A 7,770-nucleotide genomic window follows, 5' to 3' on the forward strand; every position below is an offset into this window, starting at 1 on the left:
ATATGATGGAGCTAAGACTTGGGTACAAATAGTCGATAGGGACTCAGAATACTTCCCTGTCGTGATAGGGTTGCACCAGGGATCAACCCTTAGTCCGTTTTTATGTTCCTTGGTGATGGACACACTGACGCGACACATTCAAGGGGAGGTGCCATGGTGTATATTATTTGCAAATGATATAGTTCTGATTGACTAGATGCGAGGTGGTGTTAATGAGAGGCTGGTGGTGTGGAGATAGACCCTAGAGTCGAAAGGTTTTAAGTTGAGTAGGACAAAGACAGAATACTTAGACTGCAAGTTCAGTGACGTGAACTAAGTAGCAGACTTTAATGTGAAGTTTAATACACAAGTAATCCCCAATTGAGAGAGAGCTTTAAGTACCTTGGGTCGGTTATACTATGAAACTGGGAGATTAATGAGGATTCCACACAGTGTATCAGAGTAGGGTGGATTAAAATAGAGGCTCGCATCCAATGTCTTATGCGATAAAAATGTGCCACTAAACGTTAAAGGTAAGTTCTATAAGGTGGTTGTTAGACCGGCTATATTGTATGGGGCGGAGTGTTGGTTAGTCAAGATCTCTCATATCCAGATGATACAAGTAGCTGAAGTAAGGATGTTCAGATGGATATGCGAGAATCCCATGATAAATAAGATTATGAAAGAAGATATTCCGGATAAAGACGTGAAGGATAAGATGCGAGAGGCGAGACTAAGATGGTTCGGGCACGTGAAGAGGAAATGCGTAGATTCCCCAGTTAGGAGGTGTGGAAGGTTGACCTTGGTGGGTAGGAGGAGAGGTAGAGGTAGGCTTAAGAAGTATTAGGGAGAGGTGATTAGGCAGGACATGGCGCAACTTCAGCTTACCAAGGACATGACCCTTGATATGAAAGTGTGGAGGTCAAGGATTAGAATATAAGATTAGTAGGCAACGAAGCGATTCTGCTTCTTGTCCCCGTACCAGCAATACTGTTTGATTGTTATCTTCCGTTTCGATTTTCTTAATGTCTTGTTGTTGTTATTTTGTATTACCCCTGCTTTGTTTCTTATTTTATTTATACGAGGGTCTGCTGGAAATAACTTATTTGCCCTCCCAGGGTAGGGGTAAGGTTTGCATACTCACTACCTTCACAGACCCCACTTGTGGGAATTCACTAAGCATATTATTATTGTTGTTGTTGTTGTTGTTATGGTTGTTGTATTAAACTGGCAGTAAATGTCAAAGTCTACCTCTTGTCACTACTTCTTCAAGGCTAGACTTGATACTTAATAAGTACCATGGTTTTGTACTCATACTATACTTCTGTACATTTTGTGCAGATTCCGAGGCCAGTAGCAGTCATTCTTGCCTAGCTACATAGGGATTGCATTTGGAGACTTTGTAGTGAGATGCCTAATCATTTGATCCGCAACACATGGAGTCCCCCTCCCTTGATTATCTATTTCTATCCTTTTCTTCCTTCCAGACAAATATTGTTATATTGAGAAACATAATTCACTCTTATTAGATGCTCGTGATATTTTGACACCGGGCTTTGGGCATTTCTAGACAATTATGGTCGTATTTAGACCCTATATCAGATATTTATATTTTTATATTGGTCTTGATACTATTTCCTACTCTATGTTTTATCATAACTCTATTAATAACTTAAAAAATTAGCTTCTATTAATGTTATCGGGTGTTGGCTTGCTTGGTAAGTAGGTTATGCGCCATCACAAACTTTGGGGGATTTTGGATCGTGACATTGAGAGAGAATTACGATAAATGAGGTGATCATGTAATGACCCGACTGATCGTTTTGAGTATCTATATATCGTTCCCCTATTTGATTCTTCTTGTATGTGTTCTTGATGTTTTGTAACTTGCAGGGACTGGTGGTTTAGTTACATGGGGTTCGGGAGTGAATTGGATTGCTTAGTTTCATTTTGGAAGCTTTATGTTGGAATAGTTTACCAAGGTTTGACTTTTTGTTTAAACGATCACAGATTAATGATTTTATGGTTCCAATAGGTTGATGAGGTTCAAATCCACTCAAAGAGTAAGCGCGCACAGTCTCATGCAATACAATTTACCCCACTATGAGTTGGGTCGAATCCCACAAAGAACAATATGTAGGCGATTAGGCAAGTAAGAGAATTATCACTTATTATGCTAAGCCAAACACTAATAAAGGTTTTGAGAAATTATTATAGCTAATGCAAAAATATAAACTAACCTAGAAAGCGAGTAAAATGATCAATGGCTACAAGCATAGATACACGGGGAATTACACTCAAGTAACGATCCAATGTATTTTATGATTTTACAAATATGAGCAATTTTATGTGAATTAGCCTCCGATAATAATTCTATATTAGCTTCTTCTGAAAGCTAACAATACTTCCTAATTTAATTATACCTAAATCCATTAAGAGGATTGAGTACACCTGAATGTGACTACAAGTAGTTCCGTCCTTTTCCTAGGTATAACCTATAAAATGAAGGCTAACGCCTCAAATTCTTGTTAATTAATCTTTCCCAACCCTAAATTACCTTTTCAAAAATTAATTCGAAGTTAATGGGCGAGTCCTAGGGTTAGCTAATCCCTTTGGAAACATTAAAGAGCAAGAATAATTAAGGAAATATTCAACTCACTTAATAAAAATCATTAAATATATAAGCACAACAAGAGATTTGATCCAAAATTTAATAATAAATATTTTCATAAACAAGCTTCAAGTAATGGAATAAATACATCACACTTAGATATTCAATACAAAGCAAGGAAATGACGAAATGAGTAAAAATGGGTAAGAAAATCTCAGCCAAAATCTTCACATCTTTAACTCCCAAGTGTGTGTGCTAGAACCCTAGCTCCAAGCTTGTATTTTTGTCCAAGAATATGCCAAAGAAAACCAAAGATATTTTCCAAATGAGCTAGGTCGTGTATTTGTGGGTTTGGGACAAAAACAAATGTGAAATTTCAAATCTGCCTAGGTCTAAAGCTCGTTGTTCGCATTTACGAAGGAAGATTCAAATTTGCGAACCTTGACTCTATTTTTGAACACCGCATTTGCGATCCAGATGCTTGCTTTTTCGAACTTGGTCTTCTTCACCTGTACTCACATTTACGATGAAATAGTCCACATTTGCGAGAGTTGGTTGTCTGGTTGACCTCACATTTGCGGTCCTTCATTCGTATTTGTGACTTCTGCGGTCATCTCCCTACTTTGCAATTGCAGTCAATCTTCTTGCATTCGCAACCATTGACTGGTGCATTGACATTTCAATTGCAAAGACCAGATCGCATTTGCGCTATCTGGGGCTTTTTTCTAGTTGTTTTTTTCATTTGAGCTCTTTTTGACTTGTTTTCACTTGATTTCTTTCCCAATCACTTCTTAATCACATCATCCTGTAAAATAGAAGTAGACGACATTAATCGCACTATTTTATAAATCAAACATAGCAAAAATCTAAGATTAAAGACGAGAAAAGTTGGTAAAATGCCAACTTATCAAACCTCCAAACTTAAACTATTGCTTGTCCTCGAGAAATCAAAGAACAAAATCTCCTTCCAAGTGATCAGTTCAATAATGCACTAACATCATACCAAGTCAAAAGATAATCTACTTTAAGCACAAACATATGACTTTAATTGATATCAATAATTAATCCAAAGAATATGAATCACTAAAAACTTCTCATAAATTTCATTTCAATTCAAGTGCTCAAACACCATATTAATCAAAGTAGCAATCAAGTCATGACACTATAGCGTCAAAATTTTCCTCTTTATCACAAACAACTTTTTCTTGTTCATTCCTCAATTGGAAATTGGATTAAATTTTCAACTCAAATCTTATGTGCCCTCACACTTAAGAGAGAATCCCAAATTTTAAATTGCAATTTAAAATACAAATGAGACTTAAAATGGAAAGAATTAACTCTCTCTCTCACACACACACAAAGATGTTCAAATGTACACAAGTAGTGCTATAGGCTTGCCCTTCATGTATTTCTCCACTAATATAGACACACTTGGTTCAAAATCAAGTAGGACTTAAAGTGTTGTATTGTAGGTTTTTGATCAAGGCATCGTTTGGGTAAGAGTGACTCAAAACCTCCCTAAGCACTACAATTTGCAACAATAAGCATACTTCCTTCAAAACCTTTTCACCCTTTCTTCATTTTTCAGTCTACCACCTAATTTTCCCTTTATTCACAACTCCTTGTTTTTTCTTCATTTTTCTTCATTCTTACTTTAAAAAATAAAACAAAGGAAAGTTCTACTATTTTTTTCCTTTCTATTTTTGTATTTTTAACCTTTCACCTTTTAAACAACTTTCACATCACAACGTTTCCAACCGTCACCCCCAAACTTAGGCTTTTAGCCTATATTTACACTTTCAAAGTAGATCAATAAAGAACAAAACATTAAAGCTTGTAACATAGTTTCTAAAGAAAAGGTTAAAGTTTCAAAAGGGGTTGACTAGGGAAAATATGCAAGGGTAGGAAATTTAAGGCAAAAGAACGGTCCAAGGAAGGCCTAACATTACTTTTCAAACTATGTTAGTCTAGGATTTCGCCTTGAAAAATATTCTAGACAAGTTCTAGACTACAAATAATGCAAACGAACTCACAACAAATCTTACCACATATTGCACATTCAAAATCGAGTAACATATAACAACAACAATAGCATACCCAGTATTATCCCACACCGTGGGGTCTGAGGAGGGTAGTGTGTACACAAACCTTACCGCTACCTTATGAAGATAGAGAGGCTGTTTTCAATAGACCTTCGGCTTAGGAAAACCAACTTGTCACGACCCGAAATTCCCACCGTCGGGACCATGATGGCGTCTAACATTTCACTTGCTAGGCAAGCCGACATTAGAGAATCATTAGCCAATTCTTTTACATTTCAGTAATTAACAACAAATAAGCTATAACGAGTTAAAATGAAGGCGGAAATATATAACAACCTCAATATATAATACCACCCAAAATTTGGAGTCACAATTCACGAACTTCTAAGATTTCTCTACAAGTAAATGTCTGAAAGAAAATACAACTGTTTTCAAAATGAGATAAATAGTAAAGAGAATGTATATAAGGGGACGCCAGGGCCTGCGGATGCCAACATGTCTACCTTGGGTCTCCAATCAGGTGAAGTCAGCAGCTAACCTTAGGATCAGCTCAGACCAGTACCGAAATCTGCACAGGAAGTGCAGAGTGCAGTATCAGTACAACCGACCCCATGTACTGGTAAGTGTCGAGTCTAACCTCGGCGAAGTAGTGACGAGGCTAAGACAAAACACCTACAAATAAACCCGTACAGAATAACAATATATATACCAATAACAGCAATAAAAGAAACAAGGCAAGTAATATTAGGAGGGGGACATGCTGAGGGGATCACAAGATAAAGGATCACAGCAGAAATAAAAACTTTGATCACCCGATATACTTTGAACAGATAGGGACAACTAATCATAGTAAAAGTAAATGCACGGCATCACCCTTCGTGCTTTTACTCTCAACCTCACCATATGAATCAATAGAAATGGCACGGCATCACCCTTCGTGCATTAACTCTCACAAAACAAGGCACGGCATCACCCTTCGTGCATTAACAGTCTCCCTTACCAAAAGAATGAACAATAACCACAGGGAGATAGAATTAACAAGAACAAGTCTTACTTAAACATTTGGTTCCATAATACCAACCTCAACTGTGAGTCAATACTCAATCAATACAAAAATCTGTAAACATGATAAGAGTTAACAACATAACGATTAATTAGTCTAAACATGGATAATATGATCAAGGAAAGTAACAATTACAAGAATAAGACCCACTCACATGCTATGACTCGACAACAACGCATAGTTACTCGTCACCTCACCTATACGTTGTACCCAACATTCAAACACGTAGCAAATAAGCAAATAATACCTAATCCCTCAAGCCAAGGTTAACTGCGATACTTACCTCACTCCGTGGTCAATTAAAAGCTCTACCAGGGCCTTTCCCCTAGAATTCGCCTCCAAACCACCCATATCTAGCCACAATTAACTCAACAACATAAAATATTGCTAAAGGAATCGAATACAATGCATAAATTTAAATTTTCCAAACTTTCCCCTAAAAGGTCAAAAACCGACCCCGGGCCCGCTTGGTCAAAACACGAGGTTCAGACCAAAAGCCATTTACCCATTCACCACCAAGACCGGATATATAATTGGTTTTGGAATCCGATCTCAATTTGAGGTCTAAATTCCTAATTTTCTAAATCCCTAGTTTCTACCCATAAACCCCCAATTCTAACATGAAAACTCTAGATTTTAGGTTGAAAATTCATGAAATGGAATGGGTAGTTGAAAGAAAGTGGGTTAGAATCACTTACCAACAATTTGGAGAAGAAAATATCTTGGGAGAATCATCTCTAGGCTTTTCTAGCTTTTGAAAATTTGAAAGAATGGCCGTAATCCCGTAATGGGACTGTTTAATGCTGGGCGACAGTGTTCATCGCATTCGCGAGGACACTGTCGCGTTCGCGAAGAGCATAGCTTGACAAGCTTACACGATCACGAGTCCCTCATCGTGTTTGTGAAGGCTAATCCCCTTGGCCTTCACGTTCGCGAGCCCTTGCTCACGTTCGCGATTAAGAGATGACTGACCCCTCCCCCAGGTCCCTAACACTACACGTTCGCATTCGTGCAGGGTAAAGCCCCCATCGCTCCGCATTCGCGACCCAGCCTTTGCGTTCACGAAGAAAAAAACCCAGCCAGCACAGTTTCTACTTCGCGTTTGAGAGAGTGCCTTCGCGAACGCGAAGAAAGAAACCAGAAGGCACCTGAAACTGCAGAAAAACTTGATTTTTTCTAAGTGCAAAACACCCCGAAGCCTATCCGAAACTCACCCGAGCCCTCGGGGCTCCAAAACAAACATCCACACAAGTCCTAAAACATCATACGAACTTGCTCACATGATCAAATCGCCAAAATAACATCTAGAACTGCCAAATCGAACACCAAATCGAATGAAATTTTCAAGAAAGCTTTAAAACTTCTATTTTCACAACCGGACATCCGCATCATGTCCAACCAACTCCGTTTCTCACCAAATTTCACAGACAAGTCTTAAATATTATAATGGACCTGTACCGGGCTCCGGAACCAAAATACGGACCCGATAGCAACGAGACCAAACATTAACCAAATTCTTAAAACCATTAAATTTTCAGTCTTTCAATTTTCAACAAAAATTCATATCTCGAGCTAGGGACCTCGGAATTCGATTCCGGGCATACGCCCAGGTCCCATATTTCAATACGGACCCACCGGGACAGTAAAAATACGGGTCCAGCCCCGTTTACTGAAAACGTTGACCGAAGTCAACTAAAATTAACTTTAAGGCAAAAATTCTTGTTTTTATCAGTTTTTAACATATAAGCCTTCTGGGTCAATACCCGGATTGTGCACGCAAATCAAGGAAGGATAGAATGAGGTTCTAAAGGCTTCGAGACATAGAGTTTGGTTCTAAAACATAAGATGACCTATCGAGTCATCACATTCTCCACCTCAAACACAACCGTTCGTCCTAGAACGGACATAGAAAAGTACTTGGGCTGGTGAAAATGTGGGGATATCTACTCCGCATATCTGACTCGGACTCCCAAGTAGCTGCCTCAATGGTTTGACCTCTCCACTGCACTCGAACTGAAGGATAACTCTTTGATCTCAACTGACGAACCTGCCGGGCTAGATAGCCACCTGCTCCT

Source organism: Nicotiana tabacum, chromosome 9 (genome assembly GCF_000715075.1).
Source record: "Nicotiana tabacum cultivar K326 chromosome 9, ASM71507v2, whole genome shotgun sequence".
Classification (NCBI taxonomy): Eukaryota; Viridiplantae; Streptophyta; class Magnoliopsida; order Solanales; family Solanaceae; genus Nicotiana; species Nicotiana tabacum.